This window comes from Triturus cristatus, chromosome 6, assembly GCF_964204655.1.
Source record: "Triturus cristatus chromosome 6, aTriCri1.1, whole genome shotgun sequence".
Classification (NCBI taxonomy): Eukaryota; Metazoa; Chordata; class Amphibia; order Caudata; family Salamandridae; genus Triturus; species Triturus cristatus.
Window position 1 is genome coordinate 1,302,458,789 of NC_140589.1, and position 21,439 is coordinate 1,302,480,227.

Here is a 21,439-nt window from a genome sequence, read left to right on the forward strand (position 1 = left end):
TCCCCCTCCCCAGGGTTCTTTAGACCCTGGGGACCCCATTCCCCAGGACAGTACATATGTCTAAAAAAGGGGAGGGGTCATGTGGTCCCCCTCCCTGAGCCTCTTTAGACCCTGGCGATCCCATGCTCCAGGGCCGTGTATTTTTGTAAGGGGAGCGGGGTCACGCGCCCCCCTCTCTGAGCCATTATCCACCTTGGAGATCCTATTCCCCGGGGCCACTTATTTAAATAATGGGAGGTGGTAGTGTGGGCCCCGTCCCCGAGCCTTGTTAGGCCCTGGGGACCCCATCCCCCAGGGCCACTCTTTTAGATTGAGGGGAGGGGGCAAGTGTAGCCCCCCTCCCTGGGCTGATGTCAGCCCTGGGGACCCCATGGAGCCTTGCGTGCTTTTTGGAGGAAGAGGGAAACACAATCCCCCACTTCTCCGGGCTGATTTCAGCCTCAGGGACCTCATTCCCAGGGGCCCTCAAACTTCACCCCCCACCCATACACAATATGTTCAACCCCAGGGGTGGGCTCCCTGAGGCCTCTGATGGCTCGGGGAGTGGGAGCAGGCAGCCCTCCCCTTTATGAATACAGCCCCAGGGCTTATAGCGAATTAATGCATCCTATCCACCAATTGAGGTTGGTTATTTTCAACCCCACAAGAGTTTAGCTGTGTAGCAGCATGTTTGGCTGATTTTCTTCTCATTTAGGTCCCAGAGGGTCCCTCGGGTCACCCCATGCGGCTCTGGAGGTCAGTGTATCCCTACGCCTTCCCCTCATACATATTTTTGTTAACTTCAGGACAAGATACTAAGGGGCTCATTAGGATGGCGGGCGGAGACACATCCGTGGTTCTGGCTGTAGCGGAAAATTTCTTTTTCCGCACTCCAGCAGCGGTCCTCGCTCCCGCCATATTACAATAGGCAAACATAGCCCATTTTCGGTAAGCTGCGGCAGAGGCAGCCAATAGAGACACACCACCGTGCGGAATGACGTCCCGTCCAATGTACAAATCACAATGCCGCAAACAGCCCATCACACCGCAGTTGAGAATCCCCCACCCAGAGACAGCAGAAGCACGAAAGCGGAGCGCAAAACCAGACTCCCGGTCCCTCCACCCGGTCCTGAACGCAATGAATCCAGCTCTACAAGCCTTTCCACTTCTGTACCTCATCCACTACCAGCAAATAATGCAACGTCACAGACAACGCTGCAAGTACGCAAATACACAACTCCGCACACAACCACAACACACAAACTCCTGTGCTGACATACAGTTCCTGTCCACATCAGACACTCTGGTTGGGACAGGAACATATCCCCCAGTGTACCCACACATGTCCTACCTGTCAGAAACTCACCCCTCCGCATCCGGGTCACCCATTGAAGGAGAGTAGGATCTGCCTCTTATGTTGCCCCCACTTTTTTTCTGATGTTTACACTGGTTTCTGGCTATAGTCTGGCTGGGACCCTGCTAATCAAGGCCCCATCCTCTCTGTTCTCTCTAAAGAACTTGGAGTGCATATTATGTGCACTAGTGATTGGATACTGTGGTACCTTATGAGCCCCTAGTATATGGTACCTTAGGTGCCAAGGGCATAGGTACTTCACAGGCCTACCAGGGGCTGAAGCATGTATTATGCCACCCCTGGGAAGCAGACTAAATATGATACCACAGGCCTGCTACTGCAGCCTGGGTGAGGTAGTGTTAGCACTCCTCACTGAGATATAGGTTCACTATATCTCTCCATGAACACACATTTAAACCTATCAGTCACCCCTAAGGCAGGCCCTATCAATCCTGAGGGCAGGGTGCTCGGTTTCCATGTGAGGGGGTGCCTCTGCCTGAGCAGGGCCCCTCTGCAGCTCTCAGAGTCTATTCTCTGGGGCTGTTTGTGAATGCGGTCAAACCATATACTCTTAAGTGCTTTATAACCTCGCAGTAAATGCTAACTATGGGATGGCTGCATCAAAACATGTAGTGTTTGGTGTCAAACGATTTGGAATCATACCCCCACACCAGTAACTGGTGTGGGAGTATGATCGCACCCTTCTAGAGGGATAGACATGTACCGACTGTGGAAACACGGTAGAATCCTGCAGAGCCCTGGCATCACAAAATGGATGCCACCAGTCACAGACACCGGGCTGCCCTCCTGCTGATGACCGAAACTCGCAGTGGAGGAGGCCCAACAATAGGCATCCTGTCACAGGGAGGTGTGATTGCTGGAGCAGAGTTTTCTATTGAAAATTTATTGAGATTTAAACTCCAGTTTATCTTTATATGTCATAATTAAAATTACTGATACATTAATTATTAATTATTAATTATGTTGAAGTTTCTGACTAACCAACATTACTAATGAAAGAATTACACGCGGGAATGCATTTATGTTGCTTTATTGATACGTGAACTAAGTCAGTGAGCGAATTAATTAAATATGTGTGGCTAAAGTGCTATTTGTTTCGTGTTTGTGCTTTAAAATAACGTGCTTTAAATGCTTCTTTATGTTGCAGATGGCTAGATAATTACATACACATAAGGGTATTAGTGGGAATTAACACTGTTTAATCATTACGATGTAGTAACGTTGTTTTGTATTTCTTTTAATTAAGATGGTCCATTTTGGCCTAATCCAAGATGGCCGATATTTACAGCCTGCATTTGAGTTGCCGAAAAATGAAGAGAGGCCTCGCTGAATATGGTTAGAAACCACCTGACCTCGGCCTCTGACTGTATTAAAAGTTTCCGTAAGGACAGCAGCTCCAGGCATGCTGCCAGTTGCCCTTGGAGGAGAATAAAGCCACAATGAACTCTGATAAACTTGCGGTGGCTTCACTATGATTCCGAGGAAGTGCATTCATGGATGTAACGTTTTCTAGTTTGAGCTTCCTTCTTCCGTGTTTTTATTTTTGTGATTTTCGAGAGCGGAGATTTTCTAAATGTTGCAAGTCAACATCCTTTCCTGCTCGCTCTGCTCAGCGGCTCAACGGACGTCTCCCAAGATGGCCACCAGAGACAAAAGAGCCCAAATGTAGCCCAAATATCACCCAGATGTAGCCCATGTATAGCCCAATGACAGAATGTCCCAGAGTGTTCTAACGAACAACTAGAGCGCTAACAAGCTGGCGGTTTCCCATACAATCGTGCTCAGTGTGAGCGCCGTCTTCTGGTGAATTTCAATGTCGTGGTATAACCTTCGCCATTGTAGCACAAGCGCCATCGGAACTGTTCTGCTTAATGCGAGTTCTGCGAAAATAACAGGCGGCAAAAATACAATGATAATAACAGAATCCAATCATGGTTCAGTGAAACATTGACATCAGTCGTGCAGACCACAAATCCATCACCCGCACCAGGATGGCCGAGTGGTTAAGGCGTTGGACTTAAGATCCAATGGACATGTGTCCGCGTGGGTTCGAACCCCACTCCTGGTAGATGGATTTTTTTTTCTCCCATGGCACCGTTTATTTAAATATAAATGTATGCATTTTTCCCAATTGTACATTATTAATAATAAGATAGAAGCTACATATTAAATCTGCATAGTAATTAACAGGAATTCTTCTACAAAATACAAAGTAAATCAGTTATTTGTGCTCGTCAAATGTCTAATTTGGAAGTTTACATGTTTTGGGGAACAGGTCGTCCGCCTGATTACTTTTCAGTTGGTTTAACGGATGGTTAAACATGACTTAGTTTTTCTGTTTCTACTTTGTTTATAAGGAAATACAATCTTGATTGTGTGATTGCTCTAAGGAAGTACAAAAGCTCTCTACCAGGAGTGGGGTTCGAACCCACGCAGACACATGTCCATTGGATCTTAAGTCCAACACCTTAACCACTCGGCCATCCTGGTGCTGTGTTTATCCTCCCACCTACATGGGAATCTTTTAATGGATTGATGTAGTTGAGTGTATGATATCTATATATATTTGATGGAAATAAGCACAGGCTGTTAAAGTAATATTATTGTTCGGTGCTATAAAAATATATTGTTCTTTTTTCTAAAAAAAACCTTAACATTTTTCTGAAAATAGCAAAGGTTAAAGTACAGTTGGGTGAACTTGTCAGTAACAACATTTTGAACAAAATAAAATCACACAATAATTCAGCAGGGATAGTTAGGAGAGCTAACAATAACTTGTGCCTAGCCATGCACTGCTTGTGATCTTACATATGACATCACTTATGACATCATTGATGACATCAGTGATATCACAGTCTGCAGCCAGGCCCTGTGGTCAAACCCTCCCAATGGCAGCCAACACCTCACTGCACACAGCCTTTGACCGTTGGTGCATAGGCTATAGGGTATTCACTCAGGGCCTTTTCTGTTTTTTATTAAAGGGAAGTGGAGCAGTGCGGCCCTCCTTCCCAAGTCTGTTTAGGCCCTGGGTGCCCATCCCCCGGGCTGTACATATAAGTTAAAATGCTCGTGGCCCACCCTCCCAGGACCATGCAAGGCCCTCGGGGGGGGTGGGGGGCTTTTTTTTAATGAAAGGGGAAGGGAGTCATGTGGTACTCCTCTCCGAGTCTCTTTGGGCCCTGGGGACCCTATCCCCGAGGGCCGCATTTATACTTTAAAAGGGGAGGGCGCCTCACAGCCACCTTATTGCAGAACCGTGTAATGCCCAGGGGACACCATCCCCCGGGAACGTTTGTTTTTTAATTAAAGGGGAGGGGGCAACTCAGCCCCTCACTCCAACCCTTGATAGGCCATTGAGGACCTCATCTCCCTGGGCCATTTCTTAAGATAAAGGGAATGGGGCCGGATGGCCCCTCCTCAAGCCATAATGGGCCCGGGGACCCCATCCCTTAGGGCCACTTATACTAAATTATTAAAAATAAAGTGGGGCCACGTGCTCCCCCTCCCCAGGGTTCTTTAGACTCTGGGGACCCCATTCCCCAGGACAGTACATATGTCTAAAAAAGAGGAGGGGTCATGTGGTCCCCCTCCCTGAGCCTCTTTAGACCCTGGCGATCCCATGCTCCAGGGCCGTGTATTTTTGTAAGGGGAGCGGGGTCACGCGCCCCCCTCTCTGAGCCATTATCCACCTTGGAGATCCTATTCCCCGGGGCCACTTATTTAAATAATGGGAGGTGGTAGTGTGGGCCCCGTCCCCGAGCCTTGTTAGGCCCTGGGGACCCCATCCCCCAGGGCCACTCTTTTAGATTGAGGGGAGGGGGCAAGTGTAGCCCCCCTCCCTGGGCTGATGTCAGCCCTGGGGACCCCATGGGGCCTTGCGTGCTTTTTGGAGGAAGAGGGAAACACAATCCCCCACTTCTCCGGGCCGATTTCAGCCTCAGGGACCTCATTCCCAGGGGCCCTCAAACTTCACCCCCCACCCATACACAATATGTTCAACCCCAGGGGTGGGCTCCCTGAGGGCTCTGATGGCTCGGGGAGTGGGAGCAGGCAGCCCTCCCCTTTATGAATACAGCCCCAGGGCTTATAGTGAATTAATGCGTCCTGTCCACCAATTGAGGTTGGTTATTTTCAACCCCACAAGAGTTTAGCTGTGTAGCAGCATGTTTGGCTGATTTTCTTCTCACTTAGGTCCCAGAGGGTCCCTCGGGTCACCCCATGCGGCTCTGGAGGTCAGTGTATCCCTACGCCTTCCCCTCATACATATTTTTGTTAACTTCAGGACAAGATACTAAGGGGCTCATTAGGATGGCGGGCGGAGACACATCCGTGGTTCTGGCTGTAGCGGAAAATTTCTTTTTCCGCACTCCAGCAGCGGTCCTCGCTCCCGCCATATTACAATGGGCAAACATAGCCCATTTTCGGTAAGCTGCGGCAGAGGCAGCCAATAGAGACACACCACCGTGCGGAATGACGTCCCGTCCAATGTACAAATCACAATGCCGCAAACAGCCCATCACACCGCAGTTGAGAATCCCCCACCCAGAGACAGCAGAAGCACGAAAGCGGAGCGCAAAACCAGACTCCCGGTCCCTCCACCCGGTCCTGAATGCAATGAATCCAGCTCTACAAGCCTTTCCGCTTCTGTACCTCATCCACTACCAGCAAATAATGCAACGTCACAGACAACGCTGCAAGTACGCAAATACACAACTCCGCACACAACCACAACACACAAACTCCTGTGCTGACATACAGTTCCTGTCCACATCAGACACTCTGGTTGGGACAGGAACATATCCCCCAGTGTACCCACACATGTCCTACCTGTCAGAAACTCACCCCTCCGCATCCGGGTCACCCATTGAAGGAGAGTAGGATCTGCCTCTTATGTTGCCCCCACTTTTTTTCTGATGTTTACACTGGTTTCTGGCTATAGTCTGGCTGGGACCCTGCTAATCAAGGCCCCATCCTCTCTGTTCTCTCTAAAGAACTTGGAGTGCATATTATGTGCACTAGTGATTGGATACTGTGGTACCTTATGAGCCCCTAGTATATGGTACCTTAGGTGCCAAGGGCATAGGTACTTCAAAGGCCTACCAGGGGCTAAAGCATGTATTATGCCACCCCTGGGAAGCAGACTAAATATGATACCACAGGCCTGCTACTGCAGCCTGGGTGAGGTAGTGTTAGCACTCCTCACTGAGATATAGGTTCACTATATCTCTCCATGAACACACATTTAAACCTATCAGTCACCCCTAAGGCAGGCCCTATCAATCCTGAGGGCAGGGTGCTCGGTTTCCATGTGAGGGGGTGCCTCTGCCTGAGCAGGGCCCCTCTGCAGCTCTCAGAGTCTATTCTCTGGGGCTGTTTGTGAATGCGGTCAAACCATATACTCTTAAGTGCTTTATAACCTCGCAGTAAATGCTAACTATGGGATGGCTGCATCAAAACATGTAGTGTTTGGTGTCAAACGATTTGGAATCATACCCCCACACCAGTAACTGGTGTGGGAGTATGATCGCACCCTTCTAGAGGGATAGAAATGTACCGACTGTGGAAACACGGTAGAATCCTGCAGAGCCCTGGCATCACAAAATGGATGCCACCAGTCACAGACACTGGGCTGCCCTCCTGCTGATGACCGAAACTCGCAGTGGAGGAGGCCCAACAATAGGCATCCTGTCACAGGGAGGTGTGATTGCTGGAGCAGAGTTTTCTATTGAAAATTTATTGAGATTTAAACTCCAGTTTATGTTTATATGTCATAATTAAAATTACTGATACATTAATTATTAATTATTAATTATGTTGAAGTTTCTGACTAACCAACATTACTAATGAAAGAATTACACGCGGGAATGCATTTATGTTGCTTTATTGATACGTGAACTAAGTCAGTGAGCGAATTAATTAAATATGTGTGGCTAAAGTGCTATTTGTTTCGTGTTTGTGCTTTAAAATAACGTGCTTTAAATGCTTCTTTATGTTGCAGATGGCTAGATAATTACATACACATAAGGGTATTAGTGGGAATTAACACTGTTTAATCATTACGATGTAGTAACGTTGTTTTGTATTTCTTTTAGTTAAGATGGTCCATTTTGGCCTAATCCAAGATGGCCGATATTTACAGCCTGCATTTGAGTTGCCGAAAAATGAAGAGAGGCCTCGCTGAATATGGTTAGAAACCACCTGACCTCGGCCTCTGACTGTATTAAAAGTTTCCGTAAGGACAGCAGCTCCAGGCATGCTGCCAGTTGCCCTTGGAGGAGAATAAAGCCACAATGAACTCTAATAAACTTGCGGTGGCTTCACTATGATTCCGAGGAAGTGCATTCATGGATGTAACATTTTCTAGTTTGAGCTTCCTTCTTCCGTGTTTTTATTTTTGTGATTTTCGAGAGCGGAGATTTTCTAAATGTTGCAAGTCAACATCCTTTCCTGCTCGCTCTGCTCAGCGGCTCAACGGACGTCTCCCAAGATGGCCACCAGAGACAAAAGAGCCCAAATGTAGCCCAAATATCACCCAGATGTAGCCCATGTATAGCCCAATGACAGAATGTCCCAGAGTGTTCTAACGAACAACTAGAGCGCTAACAAGCTGGCGGTTTCCCATACAATCGTGCTCAGTGTGAGCGCCGTCTTCTGGTGAATTTCAATGTCGTGGTATAACCTTCGCCATTGTAGCACAAGCGCCATCGGAACTGTTCTGCTTAATGCGAGTTCTGCGAAAATAACAGGCGGCAAAAATACAATGATAATAACAGAATCCAATCATGGTTCAGTGAAACATTGACATCAGTCGTGCAGACCACAAATCCATCACCTGCACCAGGATGGCCGAGTGGTTAAGGCGTTGGACTTAAGATCCAATGGACATGTGTCTGCGTGGGTTCGAACCCCACTCCTGGTAGATGGATTTTTTTTTCTCCCATGGCACCGTTTATTTAAATATAAATGTATGCATTTTTCCCAATTGTACATTATTAATAATAAGATAGAAGCTACATATTAAATCTGCATAGTAATTAACAGGAATTCTTCTACAAAATACAAAGTAAATCAGTTATTTGTGCTCGTCAAATGTCTAATTTGGAAGTTTCCATGTTTTGGGGAACAGGTCGTCCGCCTGATTACTTTTCAGTTGGTTTAACGGATGGTTAAACATGACTTAGTTTTTCTGTTTCTACTTTGTTTATAAGGAAATACAATCTTGATTGTGTGATTGCTCTAAGGAAGTACAAAAGCTCTCTACCAGGAGTGGGGTTCGAACCCACGCGGACACATGTCCATTGGATCTTAAGTCCAACGCCTTAACCACTCGGCCATCCTGGTGCTGTGTTTATCCTCCCACCTACATGGGAATCTTTTAATGGATTGATGTAGTTGAGTGTATGATATCTATATATATTTGATGGAAATAAGCACAGGCTGTTAAAGTAATATTATTGTTCGGTGCTATAAAAATATATTGTTCTTTTTTCTAAAAAAAACCTTAACATTTTTCTGAAAATAGCAAAGGTTAAAGTACAGTTGGGTGAACTTGTCAGTAACAACATTTTGAACAAAATAAAATCACACAATAATTCAGCAGGGATAGTTAGGAGAGCTAACAATAACTTGTGCCTAGCCATGCACTGCTTGTGATCTTACATATGACATCACTTATGACAACATTGATGACATCAGTGATATCACAGTCTGCAGCCAGGCCCTGTGGTCAAACCCTCCCAATGGCAGCCAACACCTCACTGCACACAGCCTTTGACCGTTGGTGCATAGGCTATAGGGTATTCACTCAGGGCCTTTTCTGTTTTTTATTAAAGGGAAGTGGAGCAGTGCGGCCCTCCTTCCCAAGTCTGTTTAGGCCCTGGGTGCCCATCCCCCGGGCTGTACATATAAGTTAAAATGCTCGTGGCCCACCCTCCCAGGACCATGCAAGGCCCTCGGGGGGGGGGTGGGGGGCTTTTTTTTAATGAAAGGGGAAGGGAGTCATGTGGTACTCCTCTCCGAGTCTCTTTGGGCCCTGGGGACCCTATCCCCGAGGGCCGCATTTATACTTTAAAAGGGGAGGGCGCCTCACAGCCACCTTATTGCAGAACCGTGTAATGCCCAGGGGACACCATCCCCGGGAACGTTTGTTTTTTAATTAAAGGGGAGGGGGCAACTCAGCCCCTCACTCCAACCCTTGATAGGCCATTGAGGACCTCATCTCCCTGGGCCATTTCTTAAGATAAAGGGAATGGGGCCGGATGGCCCCTCCTCAAGCCATAATGGGCCCGGGGACCCCATCCCTTAGGGCCACTTATACTAAATTATTAAAAATAAAGTGGGGCCACGTGCTCCCCCTCCCCAGGGTTCTTTAGACTCTGGGGACCCCATTCCCCAGGACAGTACATATGTCTAAAAAAGAGGAGGGGTCATGTGGTCCCCCTCCCTGAGCCTCTTTAGACCCTGGCGATCCCATGCTCCAGGGCCGTGTATTTTTGTAAGGGGAGCGGGGTCACGCGCCCCCCTCTCTGAGCCATTATCCACCTTGGAGATCCTATTCCCCGGGGCCACTTATTTAAATAATGGGAGGTGGTAGTGTGGGCCCCGTCCCCGAGCCTTGTTAGGCCCTGGGGACCCCATCCCCCAGGGCCACTCTTTTAGATTGAGGGGAGGGGGCAAGTGTAGCCCCCCTCCCTGGGCTGATGTCAGCCCTGGGGACCCCATGGGGCCTTGCGTGCTTTTTGGAGGAAGAGGGAAACACAATCCCCCACTTCTCCGGGCCGATTTCAGCCTCAGGGACCTCATTCCCAGGGGCCCTCAAACTTCACCCCCCACCCATACACAATATGTTCAACCCCAGGGGTGGGCTCCCTGAGGGCTCTGATGGCTCGGGGAGTGGGAGCAGGCAGCCCTCCCCTTTATGAATACAGCCCCAGGGCTTATAGTGAATTAATGCGTCCTGTCCACCAATTGAGGTTGGTTATTTTCAACCCCACAAGAGTTTAGCTGTGTAGCAGCATGTTTGGCTGATTTTCTTCTCACTTAGGTCCCAGAGGGTCCCTCGGGTCACCCCATGCGGCTCTGGAGGTCAGTGTATCCCTACGCCTTCCCCTCATACATATTTTTGTTAACTTCAGGACAAGATACTAAGGGGCTCATTAGGATGGCGGGCGGAGACACATCCGTGGTTCTGGCTGTAGCGGAAAATTTCTTTTTCCGCACTCCAGCAGCGGTCCTCGCTCCCGCCATATTACAATGGGCAAACATAGCCCATTTTCGGTAAGCTGCGGCAGAGGCAGCCAATAGAGAGACACCACCGTGCGGAATGACGTCCCGTCCAATTTACAAATCACAATGCCGCAAACAGCCCATCACACCGCAGTTGAGAATCCCCCACCCAGAGACAGCAGAAGCACGAAAGCGGAGCGCAAAACCAGACTCCCGGTCCCTCCACCCGGTCCTGAATGCAATGAATCCAGCTCTACAAGCCTTTCCGCTTCTGTACCTCATCCACTACCAGCAAATAATGCAACGTCACAGACAACGCTGCAAGTACGCAAATACACAACTCCGCACACAACCACAACACACAAACTCCTGTGCTGACATACAGTTCCTGTCCACATCAGACACTCTGGTTGGGACAGGAACATATCCCCCAGTGTACCCACACATGTCCTACCTGTCAGAAACTCACCCCTCCGCATCCGGGTCACCCATTGAAGGAGAGTAGGATCTGCCTCTTATGTTGCCCCCACTTTTTTTCTGATGTTTACACTGGTTTCTGGCTATAGTCTGGCTGGGACCCTGCTAATCAAGGCCCCATCCTCTCTGTTCTCTCTAAAGAACTTGGAGTGCATATTATGTGCACTAGTGATTGGATACTGTGGTACCTTATGAGCCCCTAGTATATGGTACCTTAGGTGCCAAGGGCATAGGTACTTCAAAGGCCTACCAGGGGCTAAAGCATGTATTATGCCACCCCTGGGAAGCAGACTAAATATGATACCACAGGCCTGCTACTGCAGCCTGGGTGAGGTAGTGTTAGCACTCCTCACTGAGATATAGGTTCACTATATCTCTCCATGAACACACATTTAAACCTATCAGTCACCCCTAAGGCAGGCCCTATCAATCCTGAGGGCAGGGTGCTCGGTTTCCATGTGAGGGGGTGCCTCTGCCTGAGCAGGGCCCCTCTGCAGCTCTCAGAGTCTATTCTCTGGGGCTGTTTGTGAATGCGGTCAAACCATATACTCTTAAGTGCTTTATAACCTCGCAGTAAATGCTAACTATGGGATGGCTGCATCAAAACATGTAGTGTTTGGTGTCAAACGATTTGGAATCATACCCCCACACCAGTAACTGGTGTGGGAGTATGATCGCACCCTTCTAGAGGGATAGAAATGTACCGACTGTGGAAACACGGTAGAATCCTGCAGAGCCCTGGCATCACAAAATGGATGCCACCAGTCACAGACACTGGGCTGCCCTCCTGCTGATGACCGAAACTCGCAGTGGAGGAGGCCCAACAATAGGCATCCTGTCACAGGGAGGTGTGATTGCTGGAGCAGAGTTTTCTATTGAAAATTTATTGAGATTTAAACTCCAGTTTATGTTTATATGTCATAATTAAAATTACTGATACATTAATTATTAATTATTAATTATGTTGAAGTTTCTGACTAACCAACATTACTAATGAAAGAATTACACGCGGGAATGCATTTATGTTGCTTTATTGATACGTGAACTAAGTCAGTGAGCGAATTAATTAAATATGTGTGGCTAAAGTGCTATTTGTTTCGTGTTTGTGCTTTAAAATAACGTGCTTTAAATGCTTCTTTATGTTGCAGATGGCTAGATAATTACATACACATAAGGGTATTAGTGGGAATTAACACTGTTTAATCATTACGATGTAGTAACGTTGTTTTGTATTTCTTTTAGTTAAGATGGTCCATTTTGGCCTAATCCAAGATGGCCGATATTTACAGCCTGCATTTGAGTTGCCGAAAAATGAAGAGAGGCCTCGCTGAATATGGTTAGAAACCACCTGACCTCGGCCTCTGACTGTATTAAAAGTTTCCGTAAGGACAGCAGCTCCAGGCATGCTGCCAGTTGCCCTTGGAGGAGAATAAAGCCACAATGAACTCTGATAAACTTGCGGTGGCTTCACTATGATTCCGAGGAAGTGCATTCATGGATGTAACATCTTCTAGTTTGAGCTTCCTTCTTCCGTGTTTTTATTTTTGTGATTTTCGAGAGCGGAGATTTTCTAAATGTTGCAAGTCAACATCCTTTCCTGCTCGCTCTGCTCAGCGGCTCAACGGACGTCTCCCAAGATGGCCACCAGAGACAAAAGAGCCCAAATGTAGCCCAAATATCACCCAGATGTAGCCCATGTATAGCCCAATGACAGAATGTCCCAGAGTGTTCTAACGAACAACTAGAGCGCTAACAAGCTGGCGGTTTCCCATACAATCGTGCTCAGTGTGAGCGCCGTCTTCTGGTGAATTTCAATGTCGTGGTATAACCTTCGCCATTGTAGCACAAGCGCCATCGGAACTGTTCTGCTTAATGCGAGTTCTGCGAAAATAACAGGCGGCAAAAATACAATGATAATAACAGAATCCAATCATGGTTCAGTGAAACATTGACATCAGTCGTGCAGACCACAAATCCATCACCTGCACCAGGATGGCCGAGTGGTTAAGGCGTTGGACTTAAGATCCAATGGACATGTGTCCGCGTGGGTTCGAACCCCACTCCTGGTAGATGGATTTTTTTTTCTCCCATGGCACCGTTTATTTAAATATAAATGTATGCATTTTTCCCAATTGTACATTATTAATAATAAGATAGAAGCTACATATTAAATCTGCATAGTAATTAACAGGAATTCTTCTACAAAATACAAAGTAAATCAGTTATTTGTGCTCGTCAAATGTCTAATTTGGAAGTTTCCATGTTTTGGGGAACAGGTCGTCCGCCTGATTACTTTTCAGTTGGTTTAACGGATGGTTAAACATGACTTAGTTTTTCTGTTTCTACTTTGTTTATAAGGAAATACAATCTTGATTGTGTGATTGCTCTAAGGAAGTACAAAAGCTCTCTACCAGGAGTGGGGTTCGAACCCACGCGGACACATGTCCATTGGATCTTAAGTCCAACGCCTTAACCACTCGGCCATCCTGGTGCTGTGTTTATCCTCCCACCTACATGGGAATCTTTTAATGGATTGATGTAGTTGAGTGTATGATATCTATATATATTTGATGGAAATAAGCACAGGCTGTTAAAGTAATATTATTGTTCGGTGCTATAAAAATATATTGTTCTTTTTTCTAAAAAAAAACCTTAACATTTTTCTGAAAATAGCAAAGGTTAAAGTACAGTTGGGTGAACTTGTCAGTAACAACATTTTGAACAAAATAAAATCACACAATAATTCAGCAGGGATAGTTAGGAGAGCTAACAATAACTTGTGCCTAGCCATGCACTGCTTGTGATCTTACATATGACATCACTTATGACAACATTGATGACATCAGTGATATCACAGTCTGCAGCCAGGCCCTGTGGTCAAACCCTCCCAATGGCAGCCAACACCTCACTGCACACAGCCTTTGACCGTTGGTGCATAGGCTATAGGGTCATCACTCAGGGCCTTTTCTGTTTTTTATTAAAGGGAAGTGGAGCAGTGCGGCCCTCCTTCCCAAGTCTGTTTAGGCCCTGGGTGCCCATCCCCCGGGCTGTACATATAAGTTAAAATGCTCGTGGCCCACCCTCCCAGGACCATGCAAGGCCCTCGGGGGGGGTGGGGGGTGGGGGGCTTTTTTTTAATGAAAGGGGAAGGGAGTCATGTGGTACTCCTCTCCGAGTCTTCTTGGGCCCTGGGGACCCTATCCCCGAGGGCCGCATTTATACTTTAAAAGGGGAGGGCGCCTCACAGCCACCTTATTGCAGAACCGTGTAATGCCCAGGGGACACCATCCCCCGGGAACGTTTGTTTTTTAATTAAAGGGGAGGGGGCAACTCAGCCCCTCACTCCAACCCTTGATAGGCCATTGAGGACCTCATCTCCCTGGGCCATTTCTTAAGATAAAGGGAATGGGGCCGGATGGCCCCTCCTCAAGCCATAATGGGCCCGGGGACCCCATCCCTTAGGGCCACTTATACTAAATTATTAAAAATAAAGTGGGGCCATGTGCTCCCCCTCCCCAGGGTTCTTTAGACCCTGGGGACCCCATTCCCCAGGACAGTACATATGTCTAAAAAAGGGGAGGGGTCATGTGGTCCCCCTCCCTGAGCCTCTTTAGACCCTGGCGATCCCATGCTCCAGGGCCGTGTATTTTTGTAAGGGGAGCGGGGTCACGCGCCCCCCTCTCTGAGCCATTATCCACCTTGGAGATCCTATTCCCCGGGGCCACTTATTTAAATAATGGGAGGTGGTAGTGTGGGCCCCGTCCCCGAGCCTTGTTAGGCCCTGGGGACCCCATCCCCCAGGGCCACTCTTTTAGATTGAGGGGAGGGGGCAAGTGTAGCCCCCCTCCCTGGGCTGATGTCAGCCCTGGGGACCCCATGGGGCCTTGCGTGCTTTTTGGAGGAAGAGGGAAACACAATCCCCCACTTCTCCGGGCTGATTTCAGCCTCAGGGACCTCATTCCCAGGGGCCCTCAAACTTCACCCCCCACCCATACACAATATGTTCAACCCCAGGGGTGGGCTCCCTGAGGCCTCTGATGGCTCGGGGAGTGGGAGCAGGCAGCCCTCCCCTTTATGAATACAGCCCCAGGGCTTATAGCGAATTAATGCGTCCTATCCACCAATTGAGGTTGGTTATTTTCAACCCCACAAGAGTTTAGCTGTGTAGCAGCATGTTTGGCTGATTTTCTTCTCATTTAGGTCCCAGAGGGTCCCTCGGGTCACCCCATGCGGCTCTGGAGGTCAGTGTATCCCTACGCCTTCCCCTCATACATATTTTTGTTAACTTCAGGACAAGATACTAAGGGGCTCATTAGGATGGCGGGCGGAGACACATCCGTGGTTCTGGCTGTAGCGGAAAATTTCTTTTTCCGCACTCCAGCAGCGGTCCTCGCTCCCGCCATATTACAATAGGCAAACATAGCCCATTTTCGGTAAGCTGCGGCAGAGGCAGCCAATAGAGACACACCACCGTGCGGAATGACGTCCCGTCCAATGTACAAATCACAATGCCGCAAACAGCCCATCACACCGCAGTTGAGAATCCCCCACCCAGAGACAGCAGAAGCACGAAAGCGGAGCGCAAAACCAGACTCCCGGTCCCTCCACCCGGTCCTGAACGCAATGAACCCAGCTCTACAAGCCTTTCCACTTCTGTACCTCATCCACTACCAGCAAATAATGCAACGTCACAGACAACGCTGCAAGTACGCAAATACACAATTCCGCACACAACCACAACACACAAACTCCTGTGCTGACATACAGTTCCTGTCCACATCAGACACTCTGGTTGGGACAGGAACATATCCCCCAGTGTACCCACACATGTCCTACCTGTCAGAAACTCACCCCTCCGCATCCGGGTCACCCATTGAAGGAGAGTAGGATCTGCCTCTTATGTTGCCCCCACTTTTTTTCTGATGTTTACACTGGTTTCTGGCTATAGTCTGGCTGGGACCCTGCTAATCAAGGCCCCATCCTCTCTGTTCTCTCTAAAGAACTTGGAGTGCATATTATGTGCACTAGTGATTGGATACTGTGGTACCTTATGAGCCCCTAGTATATGGTACCTTAGGTGCCAAGGGCATAGGTACTTCACAGGCCTACCAGGGGCTGAAGCATGTATTATGCCACCCCTGGGAAGCAGACTAAATATGATACCACAGGCCTGCTACTGCAGCCTGGGTGAGGTAGTGTTAGCACTCCTCACTGAGATATAGGTTCACTATATCTCTCCATGAACACACATTTAAACCTATCAGTCACCCCTAAGGCAGGCCCTATCAATCCTGAGGGCAGGGTGCTCGGTTTCCATGTGAGGGGGTGCCTCTGCCTGAGCAGGGCCCCTCTGCAGCTCTCAGAGTCTATTCTCTGGGGCTGTTTGTGAATGCGGTCAAACCATATACTCTTAAGTGCTTTATAACCTCGCAGTAAATGCTAACTATGGGATGGCTGCATCAAAACATGTAGTGTTTGGTGTCAAACGATTTGGAATCATACCCCCACACCAGTAACTGGTGTGGGAGTATGATCGCACCCTTCTAGAGGGATAGACATGTACCGACTGTGGAAACACGGTAGAATCCTGCAGAGCCCTGGCATCACAAAATGGATGCCACCAGTCACAGACACTGGGCTGCCCTCCTGCTGATGACCGAAACTCGCAGTGGAGGAGGCCCAACAATAGGCATCCTGTCACAGGGAGGTGTGATTGCTGGAGCAGAGTTTTCTATTGAAAATTTATTGAGATTTAAACTCCAGTTTATGTTTATATGTCATAATTAAAATTACTGATAAATTAATTATTAATTATTAATTATGTTGAAGTTTCTGACTAACCAACATTACTAATGAAAGAATTACACGCGGGAATGCATTCATGTTGCTTTATTGATACGTGAACTAAGTCAGTGAGCGAATTAATTAAATATGTGTGGCTAAAGTGCTATTTGTTTCGTATTTGTGCTTTAAAATAACGTGCTTTAAATGCTTCTTTATGTTGCAGATGGCTAGATAATTACATACACATAAGGGTATTAGTGGGAATTAACACTGTTTAATCATTACGATGTAGTAACGTTGTTTTGTATTTCTTTTAATTAAGATGGTCCATTTTGGCCTAATCCAAGATGGCCGATATTTACAGCCTGCATTTGAGTTGCCGAAAAATGAAGAGAGGCCTCGCTGAATATGGTTAGAAACCACCTGACCTCGGCCTCTGACTGTATTAAAAGTTTCCGTAAGGACAGCAGCTCCAGGCATGCTGCCAGTTGCCCTTGGAGGAGAATAAAGCCACAATGAACTCTGATAAACTTGCGGTGGCTTCACTATGATTCCGAGGAAGTGCATTCATGGATGTAACGTTTTCTAGTTTGAGCTTCCTTCTTCCGTGTTTTTATTTTTGTGATTTTCGAGAGCGGAGATTTTCTAAATGTTGCAAGTCAACATCCTTTCCTGCTCGCTCTGCTCAGCGGCTCAACGGACGTCTCCCAAGATGGCCACCAGAGACAAAAGAGCCCAAATGTAGCCCAAATATCACCCAGATGTAGCCCATGTATAGCCCAATGACAGAATGTCCCAGAGTGTTCTAACGAACAACTAGAGCGCTAACAAGCTGGCGGTTTCCCATACAATCGTGCTCAGTGTGAGCGCCGTCTTCTGGTGAATTTCAATGTCGTGGTATAACCTTCGCCATTGTAGCACAAGCGCCATCGGAACTGTTCTGCTTAATGCGAGTTCTGCGAAAATAACAGGCGGCAAAAATACAATGATAATAACAGAATCCAATCATGGTTCAGTGAAACATTGACATCAGTCGTGCAGACCACAAATCCATCACCCGCACCAGGATGGCCGAGTGGTTAAGGCGTTGGACTTAAGATCCAATGGACATGTGTCCGCGTGGGTTCGAACCCCACTCCTGGTAGATGGATTTTTTTTTCTCCCATGGCACCGTTTATTTAAATATAAATGTATGCATTTTTCCCAATTGTACATTATTAATAATAAGATAGAAGCTACATATTAAATCTGCATAGTAATTAACAGGAATTCTTCTACAAAATACAAAGTAAATCAGTTATTTGTGCTCGTCAAATGTCTAATTTGGAAGTTTCCATGTTTTGGGGAACAGGTCGTCCGCCTGATTACTTTTCAGTTGGTTTAACGGATGGTTAAACATGACTTAGTTTTTCTGTTTCTACTTTGTTTATAAGGAAATACAATCTTGATTGTGTGATTGCTCTAAGGAAGTACAAAAGCTCTCTACCAGGAGTGGGGTTCGAACCCACGCAGACACATGTCCATTGGATCTTAAGTCCAACGCCTTAACCACTCGGCCATCCTGGTGCTGTGTTTATCCTCCCACCTACATGGGAATCTTTTAATGGATTGATGTAGTTGAGTGTATGATATCTATATATATTTGATGGAAATAAGCACAGGCTGTTAAAGTAATATTATTGTTCGGTGCTATAAAAATATATTGTTCTTTTTTCTAAAAAAAACCTTAACATTTTTCTGAAAATAGCAAAGGTTAAAGTACAGTTGGGTGAACTTGTCAGTAACAACATTTTGAACAAAATAAAATCACACAATAATTCAGCAGGGATAGTTAGGAGAGCTAACAATAACTTGTGCCTAGCCATGCACTGCTTGTGATCTTACATATGACATCACTTATGACATCATTGATGACATCAGTGATATCACAGTCTGCAGCCAGGCCCTGTGGTCAAACCCTCCCAATGGCAGCCAACACCTCACTGCACACAGCCTTTGACTGTTGGTGCATAGGCTATAGGGTCATCACTCAGGGCCTTTTCTGTTTTTTATTAAAGGGAAGTGGAGCAGTGCGGCCCTCCTTCCCAAGTCTGTTTAGGCCCTGGGTGCCCATCCCCCGGGCTGTACATATAAGTTAAAATGCTAGTGGCCCACCCTCCCAGGACCATGCAAGGCCCTCGGGGGGGGGGGGGGCTTTTTTTTAATGAAAGGGGAAGGGAGTCATGTGGTACTCCTCTCCGAGTCTTTTTGGGCCCTGGGGACCCTATCCCCGAGGGCCGCATTTATACTTTAAAAGGGGAGGGCGCCTCACAGCCACCTTATTGCAGAACCGTGTAATGCCCAGGGGACACCATCCCCCGGGAACGTTTGTTTTTTAATTAAAGGGGAGGGGGCAACTCAGCCCCTCACTCCAACCCTTGATAGGCCATTGAGGACCTCATCTCCCTGGGCCATTTCTTAAGATAAAGGAAATGGGGCCGGATGGCCCCTCCTCAAGCCATAATGGGCCCGGGGACCCCATCCCTTAGGGCCACTTATACTAAATTATTAAAAATAAAGTGGGGCCATGTGCTCCCCCTCCCCAGGGTTCTTTAGACCCTGGGGACCCCATTCCCCAGGACAGTACATATGTCTAAAAAAGGGGAGGGGTCATGTGGTCCCCCTCCCTGAGCCTCTTTAGACCCTGGCGATCCCATGCTCCAGGGCCGTGTATTTTTGTAAGGGGAGCGGGGTCACGCGCCCCCCTCTCTGAGCCATTATCCACCTTGGAGATCCTATTCCCCGGGGCCACTTATTTAAATAATGGGAGGTGGTAGTGTGGGCCCCGTCCCCGAGCCTTGTTAGGCCCTGGGGACCCCATCCCCCAGGGCCACTCTTTTAGATTGAGGGGAGGGGGCAAGTGTAGCCCCCCTCCCTGGGCTGATGTCAGCCCTGGGGACCCCATGGGGCCTTGCGTGCTTTTTGGAGGAAGAGGGAAACACAATCCCCCACTTCTCCGGGCTGATTTCAGCCTCAGGGACCTCATTCCCAGGGGCCCTCAAACTTCACCCCCCACCCATACACAATATGTTCAACCCCAGGGGTGGGCTCCCTGAGGCCTCTGATGGCTCGGGGAGTGGGAGCAGGCAGCCCTCCCCTTTATGAATACAGCCCCAGGGCTTATAGCGAATTAATGCATCCTATCCACCAATTGAGGTTGGTTATTTTCAACCCCACAAGAGTTTAGCTGTGTAGCAGCATGTTTGGCTGATTTTCTTCTCATTTAGGTCCCAGAGGGTCCCTCGGGTCACCCCATGCGGCTCTGGAGGTCAGTGTATCCCTACGCCTTCCCCTCATACATATTTTTGTTAACTTCAGGACAAGATACTAAGGGGCTCATTAGGATGGCGGGCGGAGACACATCCGTGGTTCTGGCTGTAGCGGAAAATTTCTTTTTCCGCACTCCAGCAGCGGTCCTCGCTCCCGCCATATTACAATAGGCAAACATAGCCCATTTTCGGTAAGCTGCGGCAGAGGCAGCCAATAGAGACACACCACCGTGCGGAATGACGTCCCGTCCAATGTACAAATCACAATGCCGCAAACAGCCCATCACACCGCAGTTGAGAATCCCCCACCCAGAGACAGCAGAAGCACGAAAGCGGAGCGCAAAACCAGACTCCCGGTCCCTCCACCCGGTCCTGAACGCAATGAATCCAGCTCTACAAGCCTTTCCACTTCTGTACCTCATCCACTACCAGCAAATAATGCAACGTCACAGACAACGCTGCAAGTACGCAAATACACAACTCCGCACACAACCACAACACACAAACTCCTGTGCTGACATACAGTTCCTGTCCACATCAGACACTCTGGTTGGGACAGGAACATATCCCCCAGTGTACCCACACATGTCCTACCTGTCAGAAACTCACCCCTCCGCATCCGGGTCACCCATTGAAGGAGAGTAGGATCTGCCTCTTATGTTGCCCCCACTTTTTTTCTGATGTTTACACTGGTTTCTGGCTATAGTCTGGCTGGGACCCTGCTAATCAAGGCCCCATCCTCTCTGTTCTCTCTAAAGAACTTGGAGTGCATATTATGTGCACTAGTGATTGGATACTGTGGTACCTTATGAGCCCCTAGTATATGGTACCTTAGGTGCCAAGGGCATAGGTACTTCACAGGCCTACCAGGGGCTGAAGCATGTATTATGCCACCCCTGGGAAGCAGACTAAATATGATACCACAGGCCTGCTACTGCAGCCTGGGTGAGGTAGTGTTAGCACTCCTCACTGAGATATAGGTTCACTATATCTCTCCATGAACACACATTTAAACCTATCAGTCACCCCTAAGGCAGGCCCTATCAATCCTGAGGGCAGGGTGCTCGGTTTCCATGTGAGGGGGTGCCTCTGCCTGAGCAGGGCCCCTCTGCAGCTCTCAGAGTCTATTCTCTGGGGCTGTTTGTGAATGCGGTCAAACCATATACTCTTAAGTGCTTTATAACCTCGCAGTAAATGCTAACTATGGGATGGCTGCATCAAAACATGTAGTGTTTGGTGTCAAACGATTTGGAATCATACCCCCACACCAGTAACTGGTGTGGGAGTATGA

The 21,439-nt window shown here is 47.9% G+C and overlaps 7 non-coding genes across 7 annotated transcripts; 4 read left to right on the forward strand and 3 right to left on the reverse strand.

The window, feature by feature from the left end:
* The first annotated feature begins 3,339 nt into the window (after positions 1 to 3,339).
* On the forward strand, positions 3,340 to 3,422 carry TRNAL-UAA (transfer RNA leucine (anticodon UAA)). Its single transcript has one exon. It is a non-coding gene; the product is annotated as a tRNA-Leu (tRNA).
* A 4,768-nt stretch (positions 3,423 to 8,190) lies between these two features.
* TRNAL-UAA (transfer RNA leucine (anticodon UAA)) lies at positions 8,191 to 8,273 on the forward strand. The gene has a single exon. It is a non-coding gene; the product is annotated as a tRNA-Leu (tRNA).
* Positions 8,274 to 8,612: 339 nt separating this feature from the next.
* TRNAL-UAA (transfer RNA leucine (anticodon UAA)) lies at positions 8,613 to 8,695 on the reverse strand. The gene has a single exon. It is a non-coding gene; the product is annotated as a tRNA-Leu (tRNA).
* A 4,347-nt stretch (positions 8,696 to 13,042) lies between these two features.
* Positions 13,043 to 13,125, forward strand: TRNAL-UAA (transfer RNA leucine (anticodon UAA)). Its single transcript has one exon. It is a non-coding gene; the product is annotated as a tRNA-Leu (tRNA).
* Positions 13,126 to 13,464: 339 nt separating this feature from the next.
* TRNAL-UAA (transfer RNA leucine (anticodon UAA)) lies at positions 13,465 to 13,547 on the reverse strand. Its single transcript has one exon. It is a non-coding gene; the product is annotated as a tRNA-Leu (tRNA).
* Positions 13,548 to 17,901: 4,354 nt separating this feature from the next.
* On the forward strand, positions 17,902 to 17,984 carry TRNAL-UAA (transfer RNA leucine (anticodon UAA)). Its single transcript has one exon. It is a non-coding gene; the product is annotated as a tRNA-Leu (tRNA).
* A 339-nt stretch (positions 17,985 to 18,323) lies between these two features.
* TRNAL-UAA (transfer RNA leucine (anticodon UAA)) lies at positions 18,324 to 18,406 on the reverse strand. The gene has a single exon. It is a non-coding gene; the product is annotated as a tRNA-Leu (tRNA).
* Between the last annotated feature and the right edge of the window lie 3,033 nt (positions 18,407 to 21,439).